A 16,186-nucleotide genomic window follows, 5' to 3' on the forward strand; every position below is an offset into this window, starting at 1 on the left:
AAGCAAGCAGACTGGTAGAAGATGATATCAGAGGAAGTCTGAGTGAGGGAATAATATAGGACCACATAGGGCTCACATACGTTATGTGAGATGTGAAGCTCATTGGATGGTTTTGAGCACGGGAATAATGTTATCGGCCTTGTATTTTAAAAGGATAATTGTGGCTATGTATGGAGACCACTGAGTAGGAGTAAGGGTGGAAACAAGAGGACCAGTTGGGTTAGAAGGCTGTTGCAAGCAGAAGATGGTGATTCAGATCAAGGGGCAACAGTGGAGGTGGTAAGAGATGGTCAGATTTGGGATAAATTTTAAAGCATATGCTGATGGAGTGGATGTTGTGTATAAGAAAAAAAATGAGGAGCTAAGATAAAACCACTTAATCTGAGCATCTTAATTGATGAAAGTTCTTTCTAAAGAGATGCGAGAGACTGCAAGAGGATCAGGTTTGGGGACCATTTTGAAGTATGCTAAATGAGGCATCTATTGGACATCCAAGTGGAGATACTAGGTAGGCAGTGGATTTGAGTCTGGAGTTCAGCTGAATCTGGGCAGGAGATATGAATTTTGGAAACATCAGCATAGAGATAGTATGTAACACTGTCAAAGTATATAAGTTTACCTAGACACTGAATGTAGACAAAAGAAAAGAAGTCCTAGGATTGAGCCCTGGGTGCTTTAAATGTTCCACGGAGAGATGCAAAGGGAACCAGCAAAGAAAATTGAGAAGAAATAATTAAAGTGTTTCAAAAATGAGGAAACGATCATCTGACAAATGATTGGTCAAAAAAAAACAAAAATGAAGCCTGAGAATCAACCATTAGAGGACAAGTCTTAAAGCTGTGTTATGTAATAATGACATTGTTTCTGCCTATCAATTATTATTTAGGGTGGGTTTATTAGTGGCTGATAGAAATTGTGGGGATGAGCACGTTAGTCACCTCATACTCAGCAAACTACCCTTGGCACTGTCCCAGGTTATAGAAAGAAAAAGTGCCATTATAAAATTCCAAAAGAGGGCATTCTACTCTAATCTTAGAATACATCCTTAATCTAAAATGATTAACATGATTAACAGCTCTAATCCTAAAAATATTGCAAAAGCATTATTACAACAGTGTTTTTCTTAATACCTAGAAAATTATAGTCTCTGTATAAGAATATTTAATTCCCTCTTTGTCGAAAGCTCCATCCCTTATCTCTGACACTATTTTCTTTCAAAGTGAATTTATGCCCTAAATATAAAACATTGTCCAATAAAATATAATGCAAGCCACATATGTACTTTTAATTGTTTTACTAATCACATTTTTTTTTTTTTTTTTTGAGGAGAGCGCAGCTCACAGTGGCCCATGCGGGGATCGAACCGGCAACCTTGGTGTTATTAGCACCACGCTCTAACCAACTGAGCTAACCGGCCACTCCACTAATCACATTTTTAAAAATTAAAAGAAACAGATGACATTTTTAATAATATATTTTATTGTACTCAATTTAAATAATATTAAGGTATTCTACATTTTTTTGTACTACATCTTAAAATCCAATACTTATTATAAACTTACAGCATATCAGACTTAGCCACACTTCAGGTGTTCATTAGCCACGTGTGGCTAATGACTATATTATTAGACAGGAAACCCTGTCTAATAATCCTGTTAAAGCAATTTTTTTCCAGAGAACAGCTCAGAGGGGTTAACTATTAGCACTGGACTTTCTTTCTCATTTTTATCCTTTTAGGATTCTGGGTTATTGTTAAAGAAAGGAATCAGAAAGCAAGTCAGAGGACCAGAGGATGGTAAAGTGTCCCCTTTCTTTCTAAATAGGTGCTTTCCATTAGGTATTCCTTTCCATCTGTATGAATGTTTATAACAGAAAAATTTATTATATTTTGAGATTATGGTTATGACATTTTAATACCTCGTGGTGAAAGTATACCAGGTTTCAGACCTGCCTAAAGGAAGGTAAAGTTAGACCCTAAATGAAGTTGGGATTCTGGAAATATTGCCTACAGTTCTAAAAGACAATTAGGAAACTCTGCCTACTGGGCTCGGGAGATGTCAGGGAATATTGTCTTTGTTTGAAACTCTCAGTAGTTAAAAAAGGAAAATGTCTTCCATGAGAAATACACACTTCACTTTATGTGATGTGAAACTGCTGAGTCTGAATTTACTCTACCTACACAATGCAGAAATCCCAAGCCAAGACTGTTTCTACATAGCGTTACCTATAGATGCAAGCAAATGCAAAAATATTTGTAATTCACTTCTATGACCCAGGTGTATGGGCTACCTAAAGGGAAAAAATAAAATTATCTTTTAGGGTCAAAAATTATAAACTATACTAGAATAAATCTATATCAAGAAAAAACATAACATAAAGAAAGATTAATATTTCCAAGAACTTCAGATTGGTAAAACAATCTGAAAGATACTATCAAATCATTATATTAAATGTATTAGGAAAATAGAAATAGAAAACGTAATGAAAAGCTAGAACACTGTGGAATAAGAAGAGGCAAATTGGAAACAAAATTTTATTTTATTTCATTTTCTGGAAATTAAAAACAACCACGGAAATGAAAATTTCAATGAATGTGTTTTAAAAGCCATCAGTAGAAAGAATTAGTGAACTGGAAGTTTCATCTGAGGAAATCCTTTAGAATGCAGCACAGAGGGATAAAGAGATGAAAAATATTAATGAGAAGTTAGACACAGGGGAGTGAAGAGATTAAACTTTGATCATAGGCCGTTAATTTTATAAGATTAATTATAGAGGAGAAATTAGAGAAAATGGAGGACAGGCAGCATTCAAAGAAGTAAGTCCTAATAAAAGAAACAATTCTTAAAGTTTTAAATCTCAACAAGGCCTGAGTGGGATAAATAAAAATAAGTTGTACTAATATGTACTATAGAAAAACTTCAAAAGATTGAAGAAAAAATGTAAGGCAACAGGGTTTAAAAATTACTTACAAATGATCAGTAATTAGATTAACAAAAAATTTTTCAAAAGCAACAATAAAGGCAAGAAATAAACAATGTACTTCAATACAATGAAAACTGAACAAAGAAGGAAATTGAACACAGAATAAAGGTGTGATTTTTAAGAAGTGTGGGGATGTAAGAAATAATGATAGGCTAAGAAATTGTTAAATCTAAGGTAAAACAACAGCAACAATAATAATAGCTAATTTGGGAATGTTTAACTTTAAGATAAAATTGAATACTAGCATTCATAATATAATGAATTCATAAATTATGGAGGGATGTGATCAGGGCTAAATGTATTTGTTTTGATCAGATGAAAAACAGAAATGGTGTTATCTTCAGACTAAGTATATGTGGTAGAATTTTAATGGTAATTCAGTATGTACTCTTTTATTAGAAGAGATCATATACTAAGCCATAAAGCATGTCTCAACAAATGACAACCAATCTATATCAATACAGACCATGTTCTCCGACTCTAATTAAATATTTCCCCACAATCTATTTTTTTGAAAATTCAAGTACACATTTTTCAATGATTAACATGTCTGTCAAAGAACTACATAATGAATGTCCTAAAATATTTAGAACACAATGAAAATGTTTATTGTGCATTGAAATTTGTGTGATATGACTAATATAATATTCAGAAGAAAATGTATACCTTAGATGCATTTAAAAGAAAATTAAAAATTAATGAGTTATATTTTCAATTCAAATTTTAGATAAAAAGAAGTGATAAAATTAAAAATAGAAGGAAAGATACAATGTAGTGAAGAGCAGCAATTAGTTAAATAAAAAAAACAAAGAAACAATAGAAAGGGTCAGCACTTTTGGTTAAAAGCGTTTCTTTGTGGATTTAGTAACTTGCCTAAAGTAACTCAGCCAGAAATTATAACAGCAGGACTCCCAGCAAAGCAAGTCTCACCCCGGTCTATCAATTCTTTACCAGATAATACTTTGTAGAACACTTTATTTCTATTTTACTAAAATATAAAATAAAGTCCAGAGGAATCTGGCTTAAGTAAAAGTGTTTGCTTAGTGGCAAAGAACACAGAAACTTTTTTTTTTCTTTTTTTTAGTTAAAGTTTGTTCGGGTGACAGTTGTTAGTAAAGTTACATAGATTTCAGGTGTACAATTCTGTATTACATCATCTATAAATCCCATTGTGTGTTCACCACCCAGAGTCAGTTCTCCTTCCACCACCATATATTTGATCCCCTTTACCCTCATCTACCATCCCCCTCTACCCTTACTTTCTGGTAACCACTGAGCTATTGTCTGTGTCTATGAGTTTTTGTTTCTCATTTGTTGTTTTTGTTTCTCAAAATGAGTTTTTGTTTCTCATTTTGTTGTTTTTGGTTTATATACCACCTATTAGTGAAATCATATGATTCTCTGCTTTTTCTGTCTGACTTATTTCGCTTAACATTATAATCTCAAAATCCATCCACGTTCTCACAAATTGTCCTATTTCATCTTTTCTTATTGCCGAATAGTATTCCATTGGGTATATATACCACAACTTCTTTATCCATTCAACTATCGAAGGGAATTTTGGTTGTTTCCATGTCTTGGCCACCATAAAAAAAGCTGCAATGAACATTGGAGCACACTTGTCTTTATGTATAAATGTTTTCAGATTTTGGGGGTAGATACCCAGGAGAGGGATTGCTGGGTCAGATGGTAATTCTATTCATAATTTTTTGAGGAACCTCCACACTTCCTTCTGTAGCGGCTGCACCAGTCTGCATTCCCACCAACAGTGTATGAAGGTTCTTTTTCTCCACAGCCTCTCCAATACTTGTTACTATTTGTCTTGTTGATAATCATTCCAACTGGGGTGAGGTGATATCTCATTGTGGTTTTTATTTGCATTTCTCTGATGATTGGTGATGTTGAGCATTTTTTCACATGTCTATTTGCCATTTGTATGTCTCCTTTGGAGAAATGTCTCTTCAGGTCCTCTGCCCATTTTTCAATTGGGTTGTTTGTTTTTTCGTTGTTGAGTTGCATGAGTTCCTTGTATATTTTGGATATTAGCCCCTTATCAGAGGCACTGTTTACAAAGATCTCCCATTCAGTTGGTTGCCTCTTTATTTTGTCAATGGTTTCTTTTGCCGTGCAGAAGATTTTGAGTTTGATATAGTCCCATTCATTTATTTTAACTTTTACTTCCCTTGCATTTGGAGTCAAATTCATAAAATGCTCTTTGAACCCAAGGTCCATAAGTTTAGCACCTATGTTTTCTTCTATGCAGTTTATTGTTTCATGTCTTATGCTTAAGTCTTTGATCCATTTTGAATTAATTTTGGTACATGGTGACAATAGTCTAGTTTCATTCTTTTGCACATGGCTTTCCAATTCTGCCAGCACCATTTATTGAAGAGGCTGTCTTTTCTCCACTGTATGTTTTTTTGCTTCTTTGTCAAAAATGATTTGTTCATATTTGTGTGGTTTTATTTCTGGGTTCTCAATTCTATTCCATTGGTCTGTGTGTCTGTTTTTCTGCCAAGCTATTAGAAACAATCAACGAATACAGTAAAGTTGCCGGCTACAAAATCAACGTACAAAAGTCCATTGCATTCCTGTATACTAACAATGAAATCTCAGAAATAGAAATTGTTAAAAAAAAAAGCAATTCCTTTTGCAATTGCAGCAAAAAGAATAAAATACCTGGGAATAAATTTAATCAAGGATGTGAAAGACATATATGCTAAAAACTATAAGACATTTTTAAATGAAATTGAAGAAGACACTAAGAAATGGAAAGACATTCCATACTCATGGATTGGAAGAATCAACTTAGTTAAAATGGCCATTACTACCCCCAAAATATACAGATTTAATGCAATCCCCATCAATGGCATTTTTTAAAGAAATAGAACAAAAAGTCATCAGATTTGTTTGGAACCACAAAATATTCCAAATAGCCAAAGCAATCTTAAGAAAAAAGAACAATGCTGGAGGTATCACACTCCCTTACTTTAGCTTGTACTACAGGGCAACAAGAATCAAAACAGCATGGTATTGGCACAGAAACGTTTTGTCGCCGAATTCAACATAATATCTAATCATAAGTAGCTTCACTTGATTCTATTTAATAAGCAGCACCTGTGAATCTCACACCTTAATATTGATGATATTGATGGACAAGTACATGATCTATTAAAAAAAAAAAAGAATTGGTTTTAGTTTAAACCATCATTTGGCTCTCAGGACCATTTATTTGTGTGTCTAACTTCCTGTTGTGTTTGGCTTGTTCGTTCTATTTTATTTAATAATAATTACAGCTGACATTTATTATTCTGTGACAGGTAATGCACAGAGATTTTATTTGATTCAATTTATTTAATTCTCTGAGGTAGGTATAACTATTATCCTACTATTCAGATTTACAGAAAAGTTGCAAATATATTACAGAGAGTGCCCGTATAGCCCATACCCAATTTATTCATTTTTAAAAATATCTTTCATTAGTATAGTACTATTTTAATTACCTATTCACCACACTATTCAGAGGTAAAAGGGATTCCTACCCTAAGATTTTGGGGATGACTGAACACATGGCACCTGACACTGAACAAATGAGATCAACAGGAGTTTCTGAGTCACATCTGTATACTCACAGCCTGTGGGAGAAGGGCATGGCATGACATGCAGGGCTACAGAGAGGGCACATTTGCCTTGCTGCCTCGTCTGAAATCAGTTGACTATATTTGTGTTGGTCAACTTCAGGCACTTTGGTTTCATGAATCTATGTGTGTATTCTTTCATCCATATCATATTGTCCTGATTATTATACCTTGATAGGAAGTCCTTTGATAGGAAGGCTACTTTGAGTACTCTAACTTTGTTCTTTTTCAGAATTGTAATTACAGGTCTTTTGACATTCAAAATTAATTTAAGAAATATTTTCTTAATATCTACAAAACAGCTTGCTGAGATTTTCATTATGGTTGCATTGAATCTACATATCAAGTTGAGGCGAACTGACATCTTAACGATATTGTCTTCTAACTCATGAACACAAAATATCTCTCCATTTATTTAGATCTTTGCTTCTTTTCTTCAGTGTTTTGGTGTTTTCTGCATACAGATCCTGTATGCATTTTGTTAGATTTATATCTAAGTATTCCATTTTTCTGTGCTATTGTAAGTTTTTTGTTTTTTTTAATTTGAAGTTCTAATTGTTTATTGCTCTTGTAGAGGATAATGAGTGACTTTTGCATGTTGACCATATATCTTGCAACCTTACAACACTTGCTCATTGGTTGCAGTTGTTTCTTTTCTTTTTTTTTTTTTTTTTTTTTTGTAGTTTTTTGTGTTCTTAATAGACAAAGGACAGACATGCCATGTGTTAATAAGGACAATTTTATTTTTTCTTCTCTAATCTATATAGCTTTTAATTATTTTTCATCCTGTTACACTACATAGGACTTCTAGTATGATATTAAGTAAAGTGGTGAGATGCGACATCCTTGCCTTCTTACCAGTCTTAGGAGGAAGGTGTCCAGGTTCTCACCAAAAGCTATGTTAGCTGTATTTTGCAGATGTTCTTTATCAGGTTAAAATAATTATCCTCTATTCCTAGTTGATGACAGTTTTCATCATGAATAGCTGTTGGACTTTGTTAAATACTTTTTCTGTGATAACTGATTTGATCATAGATTTGTTTTTCTTTAGCCTGTTGATAGAGTGGATTATTTTAATTGATTGTCTAATGTAGCCTTGAATACGTGGAATCTATCCAAAATGGCTGTGGTTTGTTACTCATTTATACATTGTTGGATGCAATTTATTAAAATGTTATTGATATTTGCATCTATGTTCATGAGAGATATTGACTTGCCTTTTTCTTTTCTTCTCTTGTAGTGTCCTTACCTTGTTTTGGTATTAGAGTATTGCTAGCCTCATAGAAATAGTTGAAATATGTTCTGGGCCTGGCGTTCTCATTTTTGGAAGGTTATTAACTGTTGTTTAATTACTTTAATAGATATTGATCTATTCAGATTGTCTGTTTCTTCTTGTGTGAGTTGTGATAATTGTCTTTCAAGGAATTGGTCAGTTTCATCCAAGTTATCAAATTTGCAGGCATACAGTTTTTTGTCTTACTTCTTTATCATTATTTTAAAGTCTGTGTGATCAGTACTGAGAGTACTAGTTTTATTTCTGATATTTTTTCCTTTTTTTCCCATCCCCATTTATGTTTTTGTTATCACAAATTATTCCTTTTTATGGTGTGCATTAATTTTCAAATTGCAGAAATAGTTTTTGTTTTAAATGCTTTTCCCTCATTAACCTTTATGTTTTAATTGTTTAATACCTTATTCTGAAATAAAGTTGCAATTTCCTGTTCTGTCTGTCTGTCATCTTAATCAAAATTTTGTATACTTTTATCTTTTTGTTTCAAGTAAATCATTTCCTATAATGTAGGTTTTGTGGTGGTAAATTTCCTCCACTTTTGTTTGTCTGGAAAAGCCTTTATTTCTCCTTCATATCTGAAAATAACTTTGCTGAATCTATTCTTCTTGGATGGAGATTTCTCTCTTTCGATATTTCAAATATTTCATTCACTCTCTCCTGGCTTGTAAGTTTTCTGCTCAAAAAATCTGACAATCATCTAATGGGGTTTCCATTATAGGCTGCAGTCCATTTTTCCCCTGGCAGCCTTGAGAATTCTTTCTTTGTCATTAACTTTTGACAGTTTTAATGTAATGTGCCTTGGAGAAAGTCTTTTTACATTTTGATAATTAGGTGTTCTCTTAGCTTCTTCAATTTTAGGGTCCAGCTCTTTCCACAGGTTTGGGAATTCTCATCAATTATTTGTCTAAATAGGCTCTGTGTTCCCTTTCCCCTCTCTTCTCCTTCTGGTATACCCATTATTCTTATATTGCTCTTTCTGATGGAGTCAGATCTCTCACAGATATCTTTCATTTCATTTATTTCAGATCTCTCTTCTTCCACCCGAATCATTTTTATATTTCTATCTCTGAGCTCACATATTGATTGTCTGTTCCATCAGGTCTGCTGTGTCCCATGCTCTCTAATTCATTCCTTATGTCATTTATTGAGTTCTTCAGCTCAATAACTTTTTCTTAGTTCTTTTTATAGTTTCAACCCCTCCAGTAAAGTAATTTTGTTTGTTGATTTTCTTCCTGAGTTCACTGAACTGCCTTTCTGAGTTTTCTTGTATCTCATGGAGTTTTTTCAAAATTGCAATCTTCAGTTCTTTGCCTTTTAAACCACAGTCTTCCACGTCTGTGAGTTTGGTTTTTGAAGACTTTTCATTTTCTTTGTGAGTTGCTTTGTTACCTTGGTTATTCATAGTACTTGACTGGATTGTTTCTTTGCCGGGGCATTTGAGGTAGTGAACTTTTCTTTTTTAAGGTACTGTTTTGCTTTAAACAATTCCACAGGTTGATAAATAGAGGTCTTTCTTTTGTTTTCCAGTAGAGGGTACTATAGCACAAGTTTTTGTTTTCTCTTACCTGCACTACTGGGACTCTCAGGATCTCAGTGGGGCTATGTTGCCTCAATTGTGAAAAAGCCCCATATTTCCCTAGGAGGTGGTTGTCCCCTCTGTGACAGGGTCACCTCAGTCTCAGAGTACTACCCCCATGGTGGGATATGGTGTGTTATTGGTTCCAAGCCTGTGAGTTCCTGGTTCTCTCTCCTTATTATCAGAAGCTGCCAGCCACACTGTGATGTCCAAGTATTTCCACTATCTCTACCAGTTTCCACCATGATGGGTGGGGTAAGGGTGGGAAGGGAGGTAGGTTCTCTATTCTGTGGCTTTGCCTTTTTGCTAGTAATTGTGGCTGCTAGTTTGCCCTTGCCACACTGCTACATTGTGTCTCTCCCCAGGTTTAACCACAGTTGGCCCTAGTTACTCAGGCAGGGATGTTGCTATTGCCTCTCCCACCCTCCAGGCTTCTAAGTGTGGGCTGCAACCCAACACCTTCACTGTTATCACATCAGCTTGACCGGGCAGGTAAGGGGAGGTTGGCTCACATATCTACAGCTTTGCTTTCTTCATTGCAATGGTGGCAACCACACTACTGTGTCAGGTCTGCACCCCTGTCACCTGGTTTAGCCACAGTGGGCACCACTCAGGCTGCAATGTTGCTTCTGTCCTTCAGCCCTCCTACTGCCAAGTTTGGGCTGCAACCCAACACATGCACTGCTACCACATCAGCTGGGGCCACAGTAGGTAGTGAGCTGCATCTGCAGCCATTGTCTCTTCCCTGCATTCTGCCTCCCCTGCTCATTCTAATACACCCACCTTCAGAAGTCTTGATGCATGGATCTCTCATACTTGTTTGTGTTGAGCAGGGAATCCTTTGTTGAATTATAGCTGTCCAACTTGGTTCAACTTTAGGGGCTTTGTCACTCCACCATGATGCTTATACAACTTGAAGACAATGTATTTTTATTTTTCATGATAAAGTATTTTTAATTTTGTTGTTAATTTTTCATGTTTTATTATGTCCTTTTTAATGTCCCTCCTTTATTTTTGTTATTTTATCTTTTATGGTGAAATTACCTATGACCAGTTAGTTATGTGGTGAAAATGCTCACAGCAAAGATGTATACAGCAAACATGCTCAAATGTTGAAAATACCAGACACATTTTCAAATATATACATTTATTACAATAAATTTCCCGCTAAGGACTTTTTTGACTGAATCCCACAACATTTGATAAGTTGAATTCTCATTTTTATTTAGTTCAAAATATTTTTAAATTTCCTGAGACTTCTTTGACACATGTGTTATTTAGCAATGTGAGTGTTTAATATTCAAATATTTGAGAAATTTCCAGCCATCTTTTGCAATTGATATCTACTGCAATTTTACTGTGGTCTGAGAGGACACTTTGTATGATATCTATTTTGTTGAATTTGTTAAGGGGTGTTTTATAGCCTGCAATTTGATCCATCTTTATGAATATTCCACGTGAGTGTGAGAAAAATGTGTATCCCGCTGTTGTTAGATGGAGTATTCTATAAATGTCAATTAATTCAAATTGATTGATGGTGCTATTTAGGTAAAATGTATATTTACAGATTTTCTGCCTGCTTGATTTCTCACTTACTGATAGGGGACTTAGTAGTCTCCAACTCTGAGAGTGGGTTGCTGGTTTCTCCTTTCAATTCTGTTACCTTTTGCCTTATATATTTCGGTACTCTTTTGATTGGGTGTATTCACGTTTAGGATTGTTGTTTTCTTGGAGAATTGTCCCTGTATCGTTATGGAATGCCCTTTTTATCCCTGACAATTTTCCGTGCTCTGAAGTCTGCTTTGTATGAAATTAATACAGCTACTTGAGCTTTCAATAAATGTTAACTACTTATTATTATTCAATTAGAAGTGCTTTGAGGTGATAGGCAATGTTCTCATTTATTTTATTTTTAAGATAACACAGTGCATAGGACACTGTTGGGCACAGATATGCTCAGTAATAAAAGCTTTATGACTAATTAATGGGAATTAGATGTCTGTGAGTAGTGCATATTATCCTCCTATAAATAAAGAGAGGAATGAAATCACATAAATATTTCTAAATTCCCAGAAAATATATTCTATGTTTTCTAATGTGCTAAAAACAAGTTGATATTTAAGTTAGCAAATTCAGAAATGACTGCTTCAAAGGGAAAAAAGTGATCTTTTTTAAGTAACAGGATTTTTAAGTGTTCCACAATTATTAGGGTAAACAGAACTAAAAATAATGAAGTTTTTCACTTTACTAATTGGGACTGGATTGAATATTTTTCAACAGTGTAAGATCTATGAATGATGTTATATATCTTTTCATTGTCAAAATAAGTGTAAATCTTTCAGAGTCTAAGGTTCAAAAAGTAAAATGTTAGAGCTAAAAAATCACCCACAATAGAGGGAAAATTATTCCAACTGGCCTTTCCCAATCTCATTTTAAATAATCCTCAAACAAAAAGCTTTGTGATTTAAACTCTAGTAGTTCAAGGAGAATGAAAGAATCAGTAGGGTTTTTTCTAGAGCATATGTTGAAGTACCTTCTCACTTGTTCTTAAAACGAAACTGTAATGAATTAAAAGGGAGATTTTCAAAAATATGTGTACAATTCACTTTAAATATAGGAAGAGGTTGATGCTTACATAGCACTATGGAGCAAGTCAGTCAAAGAATCTTATTCTTTGAGGAGGCAGGATGCTTTCCAAATTGAAAGGGAGGGTCCTGTTTAGGACTTGATGCTCATCGCATGCCCTAGCTACATTGGCAAAGTGATCGCTGCTAGCCAAATGCAGCAACATGCTTTGAATGCACACCTTAGCTATCTAGAAGTAGAGGAAAAAATGGAGCTGATTCACAGAAATGAGGAGTGGCCAGAGGTGACTATCATAAAGGGGTGAAGTTAATAAATGCCTTATAATATGCTATTTCAAGCTACAACAGGGAAAGCACAAAGATATGTGTCCCGTTATTCAGGAACTTGAGTATCCCCTCTTGTTATGCCATTATTTCTGGTACTTTTCTTCAAAGGCCTTATTTGCAGGAAAGAGAAAAGAAAGACCATTGGAATAGAAAGAGAGGAAGAAAAGCTTATCCTGTTTAGAAAAGTCACTCCAATCACAGATTTTATGTTCAATGGAACAACTAATAAAAAAATCTCTAACAACAAGTCTCTAGAATCCATCATAGAAAATCTATAACTACTACAATTTAAGATGTAAGCTTAAGCTCCTTGTGCAGAAAACTGGAAATGCTATCCATCTATCTACCTTTCCATCAATCTACTTAATGACATTGTAAAGAGTTTCCTCTGTGATATTTATCATTTTATTTCAACAGAAATAGACATACAAGTTGTAAGCACAGAAGGAGCAACACCCAATAAAGGCAAAAAGAAATTCAGTAAAACAGTGATTACACCTGGAAGGACATACAGGATTGTGTACTGCCTCCCAGGAAATAGAAAGTAGAATTATGAAAAAGCAAATTGTGTGCTTTAAAAATGGAGAAGGAAATGTGTTTGTGTACAGGTTATGTGTTAACACTGCTATAGAATCAAAACTCTTCAGGGAATATTGTATACTGGGGAGGCCTTATGACTATCAGAACATCTGGCAGCTCCTTGTCAAATTAGAATATAAGGAGGACAATGACCTTTTCAGTATAGCAGCTCTTATGCCTGACACTTTATAGGAAACGTTCAGTATATAAGACAGACTTGTTTAAAAGGAAAACTAAACACACACACACACACACACACACACACACACACACACACACGGCAAGAACACAGAGCCTATTCTTTACTTCAGTTGATTTCAGTATTAAATATCTTCCAAAATAAGCATGGGCCTATACTCTGGCAAACATTAAATATAATTTTTATGAATTTAACTTATTAGGAAAGGTGACCAAATACTATACATTTCTGCTGATTGCTTTAGATATGCAAAGCACTGTTGGATAAAAAGCACAAGAACTAAAATATTTAAATTTTTTTGTATAACAAAATCTACAGATGTGTTCTATTACAATTATGTGTACATTTCAAATAACTAAATAATGCTTGGATTATATATATATTATGTAATGAATATTTTATCTATTTAGTCATCCTTCTATTGAGAGGATAATTACTGTGAAATCTACCTCAATTTTTTGGTCACTATCTTAAAGTTTTCAGTAATTCAAAGCATTATTTCAATTGCTGAGAAGAATAAACTTGTATGAGTTAATTTATGCTATGGATACAAAATCTATTATTTCATTCTCACAATTAGAATATACCAGAAAGTGCCATCATTTTATCTAAAAATATATTGACATTTAAGAAACAATGAAACTAAATTCCTTTATTTTATATTTATACTTATATTTATATTTATACAATTTTATTAGTTTCAGGTGTACAAAACAAGGTACTAGTCAGACATTTACACCTTTCACAAAGTGATAGCCCTTCTCCCCCAATCGACTATCTCTTTGACATCGTATGTAGCTGTTACAATTCCATTGATTCTATTCCCTATGCTGTACTTTATAATGTGATCTCTAAGCATATGTAAGAAAATTTTGACAAGAATTTAACTAATTTTTCTATGGTAGAGAAGAAAAACGTTCCTGAAAAGATAAGGGTTTGTTGTTGTTGTTCTTTGCTTTTAATTTAGGAAATATATTTTAGCAGGTAATAAGAATTCACATGTTTGTTTTTATCAGCGATCAGATATGTTTTACTGATTAACTCTGCTCTTTTTACATGTTCCCGCTTAGACTGCAGATAATATGTATTTAGAAGTTTAGATTTTTAAGTATCGTGTTAATGCTAAAATATTCAATTATATGTAAGCTGATCATGGGTAAGCTTGGTTATGAGAAATCTGTGGCCCTTTCATCTATTGTTTTTCAGGTGATACAGGCAAGGCAAACATTTTCAGGACTCAAAAGTGGTACTTAATATTATATGGCTTTGAAAATGCACAATGAATATATTTTTACTTTATAAGCATCCCAACAGCCATACTAAAGTAGAAATTTTCTGTTTGTAAGTAGAAATAGAAAAGTTAAGGTACTCACAAGCCAGTTAACTTTCCACATAGCACTTTCTTCTGAGTATCTTTATTCAGAACATACTGTATGAGGTGTGACAATTAAGTTCACGAACTTGTTGCAATAATGTTGCTAACATTTGTTTTTTTATATCAAAGGGATTATTCATTATGAATTTTTACCAACTGGACAAACAGTTAACCAAGTTGACTATTTGGAAGTACTGAAAAGGCAACGTGAAAAAGTTAGATGACCTGAACTTTTCACCAACAATTCATGGCTCTTGCATCACGACAATGAACCAGCTCACACAGCACTGTCTGTGAGGGAGTTTTTAGCCAGTAAACAACTGTATTGGAACACCCTTCTTACTCACCTGATCTGGCCCCCAATGACTTCTTTCTTTACCCTAAGGTAAAGAGAAATATTGAAAGGGAGACATTTTGATGACATTCACGATATCAAGGGTAATATAACAACAGCTCTGATGGCCACTCCAGAAAAAGAGTTCCAAAATTGCTTTGAATGGTGTACTAGGCGCTGGCATCAGTGCATAGTTTCCCAAGGGGAGTACTTCAAAGGTGACCATAGTGATATTCAGCAATGAGGTATGTAGCACTTTTTCTAGGGTGAGTTTGCGAACTTATTTGTCCAACCTCATATGTCCTAAGTGCTCTCTCCAAACCCAAAATGCCTCAGAGTATGGAAAAGGATTTCAGAAGCTATGACTGACTGACTTCTGGCCTCCCAGACATTGTTGTGGCATTGGACTTGACTCCTTTCTTGTAAACCTCCCTTTCCTGTGATCCTGGTTGACATTTCAGCCATTTGTGATTGTTCTGATACATAGTCACAACCTTTTCTGAATTCAGAAGGTGGAGTTCATTGTTTGTTTGTTTTGTTGTTGTTTTGTTGTTTGGTTTGTTTTTTTATGCATATTTGGTTTTACTGGGGGTCAGGGACAGGGTGGGGGCATTCGGGGGTTTGCTGCCATGGTCTCCTTGATCCAGTCCAGGAAGGACAGAAATTTGGTGAAGATGTCGGGCATATTGGGTCAGTCACATGGGGTGTGTCCCCAAGATGTGATTCCTTAAAACACACTGTCATAGATCAGCAGAGTCACCCACACAGGTGTCCTTGCCACCCTGCAAGTGTCCAGCACACAGCATCATGTCTGTCACCTTCTGGGGGTAGACATTGGCACACACATCATTGGGCAGGAGCTTGAGGTCCACACACTGGAGCTCATCTGGGTACTCAACTACAAGTGGATCTAGTTCGATGTTGCCACCGCCAGAGGCATTAGTAGGTGCTCCCCAGTTGGGGTTCCTGGGTGGGCAGGCCAAGGATCTGCACAGTATTTGTCATCTGCCAAGTGGAGCAGCATGAGGTCCTAGCTGTTGTCTTCTTCTGGATAGGTGGTGTGGTTCTTCAGGAGGCTCGAGTTGAATTGAGGGTGTGGGAAGCTCTTACTGACCTGGATGAACTGTGCTGTGTCTTCATTTTCAAACAGGATGTGGCGACCCAGCTAGAGCTGGTAATTACTGGGGAGAGAGAGGGACCAAAGGAATGACAGAGGAGAGGAAAGGGAGAAGGGCAGGGCAGCATGGAGGTGGGTCCCAAAGGAGAGAAAGAGAAACAAAGAAAAAAAACTGAGCACAGA

At 35.0% G+C, this 16,186-nt stretch overlaps 1 protein-coding gene and 1 non-coding gene across 5 annotated transcripts in view; one reads left to right on the top strand and one right to left on the bottom strand.

Annotated features, from left to right (window-relative positions):
- MAGI2 (membrane associated guanylate kinase, WW and PDZ domain containing 2) overlaps nt 1-16,186 on the top strand; it is a 1,312,199-nt gene that overhangs the window by 409,104 nt on the left and 886,909 nt on the right. The gene's annotated exons all lie outside the window — the stretch shown is intronic.
- On the bottom strand, nt 1,344-1,417 carry TRNAI-AAU (transfer RNA isoleucine (anticodon AAU)). Its single transcript has one exon. It is a non-coding gene; the product is annotated as a tRNA-Ile (tRNA).

This window comes from Rhinolophus ferrumequinum, chromosome 20, assembly GCF_004115265.2.
Source record: "Rhinolophus ferrumequinum isolate MPI-CBG mRhiFer1 chromosome 20, mRhiFer1_v1.p, whole genome shotgun sequence".
NCBI classification, from domain to species: Eukaryota; Metazoa; Chordata; class Mammalia; order Chiroptera; family Rhinolophidae; genus Rhinolophus; species Rhinolophus ferrumequinum.